The sequence below is a fragment of the Nyctibius grandis genome, chromosome 13 (genome assembly GCF_013368605.1).
Source record: "Nyctibius grandis isolate bNycGra1 chromosome 13, bNycGra1.pri, whole genome shotgun sequence".
Taxonomy (NCBI): Eukaryota; Metazoa; Chordata; class Aves; order Nyctibiiformes; family Nyctibiidae; genus Nyctibius; species Nyctibius grandis.
The window spans coordinates 238,730-253,220 of NC_090670.1; positions in this window are offsets into that span (position 1 = coordinate 238,730).

Here is a 14,491-nt window from a genome sequence, read left to right on the forward strand (position 1 = left end):
AATTTACTCTATATCAAAGGCTCAGAGGACCTGGTTATCTTCCAAGCCTTTGGTACCCCTTGGTGGGGGTGACTCTGTGTCCTAAGCCACTCTCTCTTGCTTTTCCACCCATCCCAGTGAACGGCAGCAGCAAGTTTTGAAGCACAGCTGTGTCCTGAAGATATTCTTTCCTGTTGTTGGGGAAGGCTGAACAGGTCACAGTCTCGCTTCAGTGGGTGTATTTAATGCCAATAAAAAGGGTCTCCACAAACGGTGGAAGGCGATGGTTTCTGCGTAGCTGCAGTGTAGGCCCGTGGTTACGCCTGTGCGGCAGAGGAGGACTTGGCGAACACTCACCTGCTTTATGTAATCTGCCAAGCAGGTATGGGCGGATTGCGCTGGCCTCGGCTTGACTTGAGCAGGTCACAGGCTGCATCAACCCTACAGCTTTTACGGAGAAAGTAAAATGTCACCTACAGATATGGTCATCCCCGCACAGCACTGCAAGGCGTACACCTTCGCTATCAACACACCACTCCGCTCCTCAGCTGCTCTTTAAGCGCAGCTGCAGGAGTTATTTTGCATCCCTCGCGAGCAGCTCCCGTCATCACAGCAGTGACACGGCCAGTCTTCCCTCCAGTAGGGTGTGCTTGGGTAGAGGCTGGGAGAAGAGCAGCAGCGGAGGACAGGGGACACGGCCAGCAAGAGCGTGGGTGCCAACACCCATCACCGGCTGTAGCAGAGCAGACGAAGGGCTGTCGGGTGGTTTTGTGAGGGGGTGTGTGGAGGTGGTTTCAACAGGCAAAACGTACTGAGCTTTGTGCTCCCTTTTTGTGGGCTAGTTTAATCCATCGGGGACCCACTGAAGGGGGCAAAAGTAAGATGCGATCTGATCCTCTCAAGGAATTAAGAAAGCAGAATTCCTCCCGAGCTTTACCCGCTACTTTACTGACCTCCTGCTCTAACACATCCCTCATTGAGATTGCTGGTCTTGAGTCCAAAGGCCTTGGCACCGACAACACGCTCTGCACAGACAGAAGTGTCCTCGCTCATTGCGGGACTGGGGCTCAACTTTGAAATGCCGTAAGATGACATTTCTGCAGACCGTTGGGCTGCTGATGCTCCCTGTTCTGTGAAATGGAAGCTGAGAGACGTTGTGTAACATCTGCCCTTTGATTCACATGAAATATTCATTGCAGGCAGCCTCCCACCCAGACCCAGAGGTGCAGACGCACCCCTCCAGGCATAACCAGACCTACACTGTTGCATTAAGGATTCATGTCCCAAGGCTTTGTAAATGTTTTTATTTTTTGTGGGTTTTTCCCCTCCCTTCTTTGCACTAGTGCCACACGCTTCCTAGGACAGAAATTAGCAGGAGAAAAAAATAACGTTGGAGACAGACGAGCAGAAACATCTGCCAGCCAAATGGTCCCTCAAGACTGAAGCTCCAGTTTTCAGCCTATGAACGGCACTTTTTGTCTCCTGCCAGAGGGGGGATCTGGATGGGCGCCCAGGAGTCAAACATGAGCTGAGCAGAGAGAGCATCAGCACAGCCAGTAATACAGGAAAAGGCGGAATTTTTGTGGAATCTTCACTCTTTCCTGCTGGTTTCCTGCTTACTCCATGTGAGCAACAGAGACAGCTTTTGTGTTGGAAACTGAAGCGCAGCAGCTATTCTGGGATGGCCAGATCGAGAAAAACAGCCTGTGGATAACCCACTGCCACTAACCTGACTTCAGCCTTCCTGGTGATGTACGATTCAGCTACAACTGCTCTGATTTCCAGGAGTTTGGTCAAAGTTCTCTTTCTCTTTATTTTATTTCTCTCATTCCTTTGGTAAAAGCCTGTCAGCCATCCATCAGCAGGGAGGACGGGCACGCTGGAAGTCAGCGCGGTTACCAGACCTACCAACCTCACACACATGCACACGAACAGCTCCGCCTGCGTGGGTTTTCCCTCTCATGGTCATAAGAGTTTCTGTTTATTGATATGTGTTCATCTATGTGGTCTATTAATTCAGGAAGACCTTTATCTGGAGCTCTCACAAGCTTTTTTTTGGTGTGAGGACTAATAAACACTTTTCACTTGAGTTTCCTGCTGCTGAAGAGCAAAAATTAAGGTGGACATTGACCAAGATGTTTTTTTCATTGTGTTTTAGACTTGGTATGGCAGTGAAGGGGTGTGATTTATGGCGAACACTGCATCCAGCACCAGGCTGGTGTAAGCTATGTAACTGTGTTTTTACAAAGAGATTACATTTATCTCAAAGCCAGAAGGCTGGTGGGGGAACTTTCCCAGGGTCCTGACAGTATTTTGCATAGAAAGGAGGAAAAACACCCAACACAAAAACCTTACAAAAATATATCACACGGCAGTTTTGGAATGGCTTACACTACAAAAACCTGACCCACCTGAGAATAAACCTCAATCAGACCCAATGAGTCTGCTGCTTCTGAAAGGACAGCTTGCTTTCTTTTGAAAGAAAACAGTCCGTGCCCCATCCCAAGAAACTGGCCTATGAGCGAGTGCCAGAGGGATGGGAGGCTTGAGAGATAATTCACTAACCAACACTCTGTTATCGTTATGGCTCAAATGTGATTAATTCCTGTGGAATTTGTTGTAATAATATTAGTTCTGGTGACCTCATTTGTTATACATGTTGCTGCCCTTAGGCCTCCAGTGTGTTACGGAAAAGATACTGAGCTGGTAGCCAGCTGTGCTGTACCTGCTGCGAGGATATCTGGATCTCCTCGTCTGCAATTGCTGCCCAACTCTTCCCCCTTGGCAGCTGACGCTGTCAAAGGAAAACCACTGGCAGCGATTCAGATGGTCTGGGGTTCGGGACTGGCCCAGAGTCCCAGCATGTTTAGACTTTCCTTTGCTGCGGCTCCACTCACTGAGAAATCCCCACTTTGTCTAATTTGTCTTTGTCAAGTTTTAGCATTCACTTTTTTGTCATCTTTCATCACCCTGGTCAAATCTCTCCTCTTTATCCATCTTCTTACCTCTCTCTGGATGGATGCTGGCGTTTGCTGAGCTGGACTGTTCCTTCCCTCTGCAGCATGACTCTTATCTGAACTTGATTATTACAAAAAGGGGAAAGATTAAATCAGTTTAAAACTCTCTTTTGTTTGCCAAATGTATGTGGGATGATCACAGCTACTGTCAGAGGTTACTGGCTCAGATCTTCTACCCAGGGTTTAGAGTAGTAATTAATTTTCAGTGAAGTGACCACCACAATTCCCTCTACACTGTTTAACTCTCATACAATTAAACAAGGTTTGTCAGATACTTGGGGTCAGATGAACGCACTTTTGTTGAGCTTGAGCTCTGCTCCGAAAAGTTACCCCCTTGCTGTGTGCACCCCGCAAGCCAGCAGGTCCTGCAGATTCCCGTGTGGGTGCCCAGCGCTGGAGAAGACCTTCTGACTGTGCGGTGGTAGGACCAGGGCTGCTTGGTGCTTCACAAGACCTAGACAGACACCCTGTAACCTCGTACCTTGAGCTGCCTTGATCCCTGTGCTCGCTTTGCAGCTCTGCACGGTAAGGTTAATACACACCGACTGCCCAGCAGTTGTAAAAGTGTCTGCACCGTGAGATACATTATTAATGATCAATTTCTTTGTCCTCCCAAGGACATTTTGTCCTGTTCTCTCAATGTGCTCTGCAAACATGACTTAGTGCATTTCCCTTGGCTTCCTTTCCTGTCGTTCTTTTTAATTTTAGCCTGTATCTGAAACCAATGGGATGAAACTGTGCAAAAGGACGTTTAAGATTGAAACCCAGTTAGAAAAATGCCCTAGCAGCAAGATCTGTGAGACCTTGGCAGCACTTCCCAAGGTGAGGGGATGGAAGCCCTGCCACGGAAATCACATTAACCTGGGCTTGGTGAGCAGCTCGGGAATGTGCTGCAGGGAACCAGCTTACGCTGGGCCAAAGTGCCTTTCCACTCATACAATTATTCCCACCCCAGACGTGAGGATTGAAACAGGTGTCACGGAGAGCAGACATCTCTTTGTAGTCTTCCTTTTTGAAGATAAAATAGAGTGTGATTTTCTTCTGCCCTCACTTTCCACGTAACGGTCCCTGGAAGAACTGACTGGTAGAAATACCTAAGAAAACGTGAACTAATGTCAAAACTTGCTGAGAACAAATACCAAATTAGGGAGGTCAGTCCCTTGGTAAGGGCCATCTCACTGGGAACGGGCTCACCCCGTACGAGCCAGGTGTATTCACCAGGAAGGTCAGGTTCTGACTCGTGCATCTGAGCTGGGAGCTGCCTGCGAAGCAGCTGCACGCGGAGGATGTGTTCACAGACTGGTACAAGCAAATAGTTGTAAATAGTGAGTCAAATAGAGAAAATAAGGGGGGGGTGTATGTCAGAACAGAAAACTTGCAGAGGGTGAACTGCATTGAACACATTACTGGCTGTGAGTAGTTCCTGCTGCTCTCAAGAGAAGAAAATGAGCTGTTTAGAAGGTTCTAATGTCCTTCAAAACACATTAAGAGTCTTTGTTCTTAAATGCTTTTCTTTTAGCTTAATGACGCTGAAATATTTATGACTGCTTTTCCGCCAAGTGTGGACCACCCCGGATTTTAGGAATAATCAGCAGTGATTCCTCCCCAGTACCAATACTGCTGCCGTGGTATTTCTGTTCCCTGCTAATAGTGGGAGCAAAGTAGCTTACTGGGCGTCTGAAGAAGAACAAAGGAGGCAGCCCTTCAAAACCATTTCATCATCACATGCAGCCCTGATCCCTGTTGCTTTAGTACCCAGAATACCTCATGGCACCACTGATGCTGTGATGCTCGAATGCTGCCACCCTCCTTGGAGAAAAGCCTCCTCCTGCTCTGCAGGCTGCAGTCCTCTGCTTGCTGCACAGACCTACCACGTCCACCTCGTCCCATTCCCACCTGAACCCCTCACTCAGTGTGCAGCACTTCATCACTCATGTTCTTGCTCTTTTGTCTCAAAACAACCTTCATAGCAGAACTGATTTTGTGCTGATTTAGACACGGATGTAAATATCACAGTGCTTGAATCGTGGCATAGCAGCTGATGGTCACTGAAAAAGAAGAAATAAAGAGCCGTGTAGGAAGGCCCAAGGTTTCCTGATGCTCTGGGATGTCCCAGTTGGCAGAGCAGTGTATAAACGACGCACTTCCCTGGTCACGTCCCTCCAGCCCCAGCTGATGCCCAGGCTACGGCTGCGCTGCTGACCAAAACACTGAGAGCTGAAGCACTGGACCGGTGATCGCTGTCCTGCTCCATTATTAGCTCACACCCTGGCACTATTTTAGCCTTTGCTAATAACACTCCCCAAAACAATGCCTGAACGTTGTTTGGACAATATCATAAATCAGGAGCCGTTGCCAATAGGCAGCATGGGCAAGCGTACCCCTTCATGCTATGAAAGCACTGCCCTGATGGATTGCAGCGCAGGATGCGTGTTCCTTCATGTGCTTTGAACTGAAAAAGAAACGCATGAAAAATTAAGGCTTATGCCTTAGGACCACAAGGCCTCCACATGCTGGAGAGCAAGGACTAAGAGCTTTGTAATGGGGACACAACCAAATCCATGCTGTCTGACCCCCGGGCTCAGGGAACGGCCCGCTCTGTGGTGTCGGCAGAGCTGGGCGCTCCCCACAGGAACGGAGTTTGGTCCTTGCGACAGCAACATGATGGGGCAGGCACCTGCAGTCCGCCTGCGGACACCCAGGCTGCCCGGGCTGTGCCACCCAGGCTGTCTGGGCTGTGCCACCCAGGCCGTCCAGCTGTGCCACCCAGGCTGCCTGTCCATGCAGTGTACAGAACAGGCACTGCCATTTTTTCTGCATTATCCTTTGCTCTCCCTCCCCACACGCTCATGGGAACTCTGATCCCCTGTGAACTGCAGATACTCTCGATGATTCAGCTCAGGTGTCCTTGCAGAGTAATAACATCCCTTTTTCTGGCCCTGCTCCCCTGGGATCTGCAGCTGCCATCACTCTCGCAGCCCAGCCAAACCCACCTGGTTGCACTTATTTATAGAGCCAAATGCCAGCACTGCTCCCCCCAGGCTGTCTCCTCTCTCAGGATGTGAGCAGCTTGTGGGTCAGCTCGGTGCCTCACCTCATTTCACATCCTCTCGGCCCTGACACTGCCACCGGCCCCTTTTCTGCGGGACATTCCAGGGGTGAGTACTCACCAGCACGGCAGCTGATGCTGCATCTGCACACCCGGTGCTGGCTGCATGGCGTGGTCTGTTGCTCACCTATCACTTTTGCTCCTCAAGTTTTCCCTGTCTCAAGGCATTAGTAGCCTAAATCTTGTTAGAGCACTCATCCCAGCTGGAAACACCTGCAAAACTTGTGGGGCTGTAGCTGCCAAATAGGGAGCAGGACCTGTGCGAGGGTCAGGCTGAGGGACGCAAAGCTGTGCCATGGGGGAAAGGTGGCAGAGCTGATTGCTGTGCCCTGACAGCCAAAGCTGCCCTGCCTCTGTGCTGGAAGGCCACTCTGCCCCTGCGGAGCGGATCCCGTACCTGCCCCTGTGAAGGCTGTCTGCTTGCTGCTGCTTGCTTCCGACTCCCAATGCAAGTTGGGAAAGTTGGGTGTGTGTCTCCAGGCTTTGGGGTGCAAAAATCATACAGGGATCCCGCACATCTCCCGTTAAGGCACTGATGGGCAGTACAGACCACCTTTGGATGTCACACACAGCATAATTCTAGAGAAGTTTTGCATGACCTCTCAAAGGGGCCCAAGAAGGAGCCACCCAAGTGTGATCTGGGCAGTTTGGAATCTTTTAAAGAGGAATCTGAAGGAGAGTAGTTACACTACATAATGCAGGCATCTCCAACGGTGCCAAGGTTGGAAGCCCTGACCGTCCCTGTGGCCCATGCAGGGGTGAAGGCCTTTCCAGAGGGCAGCTCAGGACAGGCCGTAGTTATGGTGCATCTTCTGGAGGCACTTCTAGGCAAAATGGGATCTACATTCCTACATCAATGATGTGCTAGCAAGGGAGCTAGGCTCTTAGCTGGGGAAGTCAAATTAGGTGCCTGGCAACAGTAGGAGCAATAAGTTTTAGGTGTGTTAATTAGGAGCTGAGCAATTTAAAATCATCCCTGTATTTAAGATGCACTTTGCCATGGAGGCCTAGGGCTGTTGTCAACAGTTCAGGGACTGAACCTGAGGATCACTCGTGTGATCCTGCACCCGGTATTTCAGTCATGGTGATTGCTGCCTTCTCAGTTTTGTCTGTGCTCCACAGTCTGCAAGTCCTCTGGGGCAGAGATTGCCTCCCCGCTGCCTGTTTGTAGGCCCTGTCAGAGTCAGGCCCTGGCCTCTCATACAGATGTATGTATAAATACGATTGTATTGCATTACAGTTAAGCAGCATGATTGTGATTAACTGCTACCCCTTCCTTGAAGAGTTTGAAACACAAGATGCATGAACTGCTAATAGCAAGGGGGATTGCTTTCAAGGTATAAAGTCTGTTATGGTAATGAATCCACAATGTGTGTCCGTCCAGCGATAGTATTAAAGTCAGTTAAAACTGCCTGCCTCCAGGCTGCCGGGCCCACAGCGGGCACGGGTCTTTATTTGCATTATTTTTACACGGATTTTAAAAACAGAGCGCAGCCCCCGAGCGAACAGCCCTCCTCGGGTATGTCTGACCGGCAGCTCTCCCTGGAGAGGCTGCAGGCCCGGGATCGCACGGAATGTTCCCAGCAGCTCCCGCAGCACCGCCCGCCACGGAAAGGGGGGGTCTGCCAGCCCCGGGCGCGGAGCGGCAGCCGGGACCCGCGGCCCCCCGCCGGGCCTGGGAACCGCCGGGACACCGGGCCCCAGCACCGGGACACCCGGCCCGGCGGCCCCGGGCGCGGAGCGGCAGCGACACCCGCCGGCGGCGGCGGGACGGAGCCGAGCCCGGGGGGCGGTGCCTGGGCCAAAGCGTCTGCGCGTTGCCATCAGGCTCCCCTGACCCCCGCAAGAGCGAGGTGGCGGCTAAGGTCGGGCTGCCGCAGGACCCGGGTGCTTCGCCAGCTCCGTTACGGGGTGTGTAGCGGGCAGCTTGGGTCGGGCCCGGTGTGGGGAGGGAAGGGGGCGATGCCAACGCAGCCCTGGATGAGGCGAGAGCACTGTGAGCACAGAGTGCTTTGGGTGCAAAGCATGTTCCCCGCCACGTTTCTTTCTCCTTCCTTGCATCAGTCACTCTAAATTTGGCTTTGTATCTACTAAAAAGTTGCAAATCCTTACATAAAACCTTAATATATCATGTAGAAGTGATACAGAGCAGAACAGTTGTTTAAATACTCATGCCCGCCTCTGGGCCCTGCTGAATTCTACACTGGGGTTTCCCCTATACAAGACTGCAAGAGCAGCTTCGTCCTTCCTTGAGAACATCACATCTGCAAAGCCTACCCATCAGGCTAGAAAATTACCTGCTTACAAAAATTAGCCTGCCTCTCAAAGTCACCCTGTCTGCTCCAGTTTTAAGGCCTAATGTTCATACTTACCCAGCCCCTGACAGGAAGCCATGGGACCAGCCCTGACCCTCTCAAGACCTCCGATCTGCTCCTAGGCAGCCATGGAGGCCTGTCTCGTTGCCTGCTGGCATTTTAACCTGCTCAGCAGGGTAATCAGTGCTCTGACACTAATACCTTGCTCAGGCAACATGCTCTGATGGGCAACTTCTTGTCTCTCTTGATGCCAAGTGTAAGTTTGCTGTCTGGATAAGGCTGGGGTGCTGCTTAAAATACACTTTTTATGTGCCTTGTCAGATTTGTGCAGTGTTCTGTAAGCTGCTTTGAAAGGAGATGTTTGTTTATGTATTTGAACTCCTCAGACTGAGAGTTTTCAAAGAGCATTCACATTCACACCCTGGGATAACATTAAGCCATCAGGTTCAATAAAACCTCTTCCCTTTCTTATTTTTCCATGCTCTTGCCTGAAGGAGTCTCTGATTCATACCTGAGTAAAGAATAACAAGCAACTCAGCTGCTCTGGGAAGGGGCGAGAAGTCCCCGATTACTACATGCTGGCATTTCAGCCTGTGTCCCTGCTCTAGGCAATATCACGTGAAACATTGCAGTGGGAAGGGGTGTGCTGGTGGAGGTGTGCTGGTGGAATTTCACTGGAGTGGAAAGTGCCCTGGCATGTCTCAAGAGCTCCATCACAAGAGGGAATATATGCTGGAAATAGATACTGGATGTTGGAGATATTCTGGCCTCTTTGGTGGGTCTGTCTCAGTTCAGCTATAGTGTGGAGGCATATGAGTTAATGAATACTCTCTTAAGAGTCTCAGAAGAAGAGAAAGGGCTGCCCAAGTTATGAGGACTGTGATCTTTCAAAGTACAGTTTTCCTCTTGGGCAGGGTGAAGAACATGGCAGGCAGTCAAGGCAATGCTCACAAAAACCAGGGCTCCCACCTTCACAAAACTTGCTGGCCATCGTACCAACCCCCACAATTTTGTTTGGGCTTTTCGTACCCCACTGTGAAGGGGTCTGATGGACCAGGTGATCCTGCTATGAGAGCTGGTTTTGGGGGACAACAGCTGCAAAGATCTGTGTCCAGACTGAAGAGGTTTGACGCAATGGTTACAGCGATACCTCATGGACTGAGAGACAGGCGTATGTTGTACAGCAAAACCCCTTTTGTTCTGTTACGATGGTTTCTGCAGCTGAAGAGCAGCTCTGGTCTTGGGGAAGCACTTCATTGCCACAGAGGGTGATGGCTGATGTAAACCCAACTGTCACTGTTGAGCAACACAGCGCGCGAGCTGCGAGCTGGAGCCGAGTGGTCACAAACTTCCCTACGATGATGACTCTGCAGGCAAAGGCAGCGGTGTTGAAATGCCCTCTGTGTGCTAAAAGTGGGGTGAGTGATAAGCTACACATCTGCCTCTCCCGGAAACCCAGAGCGAAGGGTCTGAGAATGGCAAACGCTAGTGTCTTGGTGACGCTGCGGTGGCTGCCCATGGGAGCACGGGACTGATAAACACACCCTTGGGCCATTATAGGTATTCCTGGTGCTGTTGGTCCCGTGTTGTTTCTGAGGCTTAACGGAAGAGCAGCACATCTGCCTGGGGTCAGAGAAGGGGCCAGCCAGCCCAGCGCCCTATCGCTCGGGGTTCGCCAGCAGCCCATGCCAAGGGAGGAATGGAAGAACTGGGCAAGGGGTATCTCTCTAGTGCAGTCCCCGTCACCACTTATCTGTGACCCGGGAGCCTTTCAGAAGTCGTATCTCTGAACTTAAAAGTTTTTCTTCCCTGACTTTCCCAATTGCTTTTACCAGCAACAGCCCCTTGAGCCAGGGAGGGGAGCGGTCTGAAACGACCACCTCAGAAGGCCACTCTGCAAAGCCGCTTTTCCTTGCACGTTCCCACGTGGGAGAGGGCCTGGCATGGTTCAGAGATGATAGTCGCAGAGCGAGGGTGTGAGTTTAACATAGGCTTTTACTTGCCTTGCCATGTAGTAATCAGCAGTGCTTTGTACCCAGGATGTTCTTTGATAAGATCTCCAGAAACTGGCAGCAGAGAAACTTGACTAATAAGAGGTTTCTGAAAGTAATATGCAGAGAAAAGTAATTTAGCGTGTTCAGTAAAACACAACGATTAGCACCAGAAGCGCAATCGCTCTCTGCCTTCATTGTCTGTGAAAAAGAATCAGCACAGTCCTGTCTTTTTGGCAACTTAAATCCTTGTTAAAAGTTTTTGATGTTTAAAAAAAAACCAAAGTGAATTGATGGCTGTCTTTCTAGTATTCCAGTGCTGGATTCTGTTCTCAGGGATAATGTGTGTGGAGTACCTGTATTGACATAGCAGTGAATAAAGTGCAGCTCCATAGCTGCTAATTTCTTTAAGAGATAAAGTCTATCAATCTTTCACACCCAAAGTAAGACTTTACTCTTTGCCTAACCACATAACAAGATTACTGCAAGAGAAAAGACAGTCCTTTGAGGGAGTAAATATGGGAAAATATGGCTCTGTTTTTCAATGATGTGCTGGAATTAAGGAGATCGATGGCTGCAATATGAGCTTGTTTTGAGGCAAAACCTCTAGGCAAGGTTGTGATTCTTACTCAGCATCCGTGAACAGAGAACTGTTCTCAACCGAAGACTTGGGGATTGCAGACTTGGGGAAAACAAAAGGAAGTGTATCTTTCCTCTACTCATATAAAAAGTTAGATGTACTAATTAAGATGGAATAAGAATGAACCCAAGCTACCTGAAACCCAGTTGACCTCTGGCTAGTGCTATTTTTCTGCTTCTTTGGAATTACAATATTAACGCTACAGTTACTCATTGTATACTATTATTATTAATAGTGTGTGCTGTACAGGATGTCTTTTGGGTCATTCAATGGCTGTGACAGTTGGTGAGGGTTTCTTATCTGTCACTGTCCATCTGAAAAACAGCTTTGAACCTTCTGGTTTGTGTCTGTCTTTTTCTCTCGCTCTTTTTTTCTTAACCAGAAGTCTAAAATAAAAGTGACAAATGCATAATCAACCACGAACAGAAACATCCTCCGTTTGCCAGAGTCCAGCCTCTGACTTTCACGGCTGATGTGCCCTCCTGAAAAGGGGGCAGGGAGGGAGGGAGATCTCACAGCGAAACGAGAATGTCCACATGGTGTGTTGATCTGTTTTTTCTTTTCTGAATGAGGCAAAGGATGGAAATGGAAGTGAGGTGTTCACGCGACTGAAAGCCCAGGTTAGCCAGTGAGGCAGGGTTCGGCCAAGTGTGCGTTTTGCTGAAGGAACTAGCAAGCAGGCAGGCTGGCAATGAAGTCTTCTGTCTGTCCCAGGCAGGCAGGTGGTGAGGATGCGATGCCTCTGACCTAGCTTGCTGGCTGAAGATATTCCTCCTTGGTGCCCAGCGGCAGAGGCTAAAGGCCAGGGCTGCGGGAGGGTCTCCGCAGTGAGTTCCTCCATCGTGCACAGCTCAGCCTTCAAGGAATAGTTGTCATTCTTTCCTGCATCATTGTACGTTTTTTAGTGCCTAGAGCTAAGCTGTGGCTTCATTGACCATCTTCTGGAGGGGAGGAACCGTGACAGTGCTCACCCCATCTTGCTCCCTGGAGAATCACGCACCATGAGTGCTTCCAGGTGTAAGGCTCAGGACTGCTCCTGGACTCCTGTTTCCTCCTCCCCTCACTCCGCTATGGTCACTCATGTAAGAGACCCTCTTTGTGCTGTTTTTCCCTGTGTGCATTCATGCTAGGCTCACACTGGACCCCTCAGCTTTGCCCAAACAGCCCCTGCAATGCCGAGAAGTGTCAGAGTTCAGCAACATCTGGACAAATTGCCAAGGGCGGTGTTTAGAGCTGACTGCTGGAGGGGTCCATGCTGGCTTCTTTAGAGCCCGGGGCACTGACACCAGGCTGCAGGGCAGGTCAGCAATGTTCACAGAGACAGCTCTGGAGAAAGTCCGGTAGCAACTGGATCTTTGAGATTTAATCTGAAAGCTCTGCAAGACCCAAGGATGGAGGAAAATAATCTGAAAATGATACTTAAAACAGTTAGCCAATGCAGGAGTAAATAGTATTCTTCACCTGGGAGGAGAACCTGAGTGAGAGTGCTTTGGTATTTTTGAGTTTGATGTATTAATAATTTGTATTTGCATCTCTTCATAGAGTGGCTTCAAAACCAATGGCCTCAATTCTGGATGCTGCTGGATGGCAGAACTGGGCTGAATGAGCAAAAGGAAATGACAGACAGTCACCAATGACTGAAATCAGGCCTGACTTGGTAACATATAGCTTTAATTCCTTCATCAAGAGGAGTATGTTGGCTTTGAAGATATTTGTGCAATGAACTGTCCCAAGGCAAGATCTCCTGGCAGCCTCTGAAGGTGTGCTGCCCAATGGACCAAACTCTGCACTCATCTGGCCTTGGCTAAGCCGGTATGGTGCACAGCAGCACCGATGTAGAACGAGCTCCAGTGTGTCTGTGTCCGGTACAAACGTGCTGATCCTTCGTGCCTTACTGCATGGCAGGTAAAAAGTACAAGAACTTGAAACTACAGTGCAAGAGAGCTTGCTGCGTGATAATCAAATGGGCTGTGTTACCCATTCTTTAGCCACTTTTTTTCAAGTTGTTGTCCAAGAGAATTTTGTGGTTTGGGGAACAGTATGCAGAAACCTCTGAGGCAGTATTTGTTGGCAGTCTGTAATCCCCCCAGCTTCTCTACCTCCTTTCTTCCTCTTCCCAGAGCAAGCCACAGAGCTGCATGCTGCAAATGTACTGAAAAAAGTAGCTTGATTAGGAAACATTGAGCGCGATTTCAAGGCTATTGCACAGAGTGGGGTAGTGTGGTGACATCTGCAAACTGCAGAGGAAATCAGCTTCGCTGTGAAACATCCACCTTGGACACCAATATTGGGCTATAGGGCTGTGCAGCAATCAGGTGCCGTGCAAAGCAGGGTGTCCTGGCTGGAGGGGAACACTTGATCTCCTGCTGCCCCTGTTAACAGGGCTCAGGCTCGTGGTGGCACATTTGCTAGAAAGCTTTAATTGACTGAAGCTCGTGCTGGCATACATAAATAAGCTTTAAGCTAGCAGGTTTGGGTAGTGCCATGGGATGCAGGCAAGGGATTCAATGCAGGTTGGCAGTGAAGAATCTCAACTTCTAATGGGAGGTTTGCAGACATGCCCTCAGGCCGTTTTGTTGAGTCTGCAGGGGTCTTGCTGCTTTTCACACTGATTCAGTTTGTTACTGTTTGGGGTTTTTCTCTTATCTGTCCATTTCTTGCCCTGGACATGTAAAGTCAATAATAATTTGTGCTACCACCCAAGGGGAGCATGAAATATCCAAAGAGCGTTTTTCCACATGACTCAGATCCCAGATTCTCAGGGCTTGCTACTAGGTGCGGCCAGATGCCCCAAAACTGAGCAGGACAAAATCACCAGACTCGTAAAGAGTCTCCTAAACTCCTGAGATCCAAAGGACCTGATCTGCAGGAGCCTGCAGCTTGGAGGCCAGGGATCCGCATCCTTTGCCAGAGGGCTGTTTCTACCTACCAGACTATCTGCAGATTTAGTACCCTACGTTTGGGCATCCGAGTTTGATGCTTTTCACAATTAAATTTTGAGATGCAGTGGCCAAAAACTTCACCCATTTCAAAGCCTTTTGGGTACAAGTAGGAGAAAGAGAGAGTGAAAAAGAAAGCCTAGAAAAAAACTACACAAACTACATGAACAAACCTACTTCTTTCCCCCCAATTAAAACCAAAGCAAAAACAAAACCAAACCACCCAGACCTTTCCATTCCTCTTTTATTGTGTATTTTAAAACACAGGCAGATGAAAGAGGAACTGGACAGTAACTGTATTCCTCATTATCTAACTATCCCTCGTGCACAAGGCCGGGTTTTGCTCTTAGCAGGAAGGTTGGCCTCACTAGTGTCTGCGTGCGGGCTCAGGAGCAGCTTGTGAGCACTCCCAGGGAGCTCAGCGTGCAGTGACTTGGAGGCATAAGTAACAGATCAGGGGTTTGGACAGAGCTGCAGGAACATAATAAAATACGTGGCTGC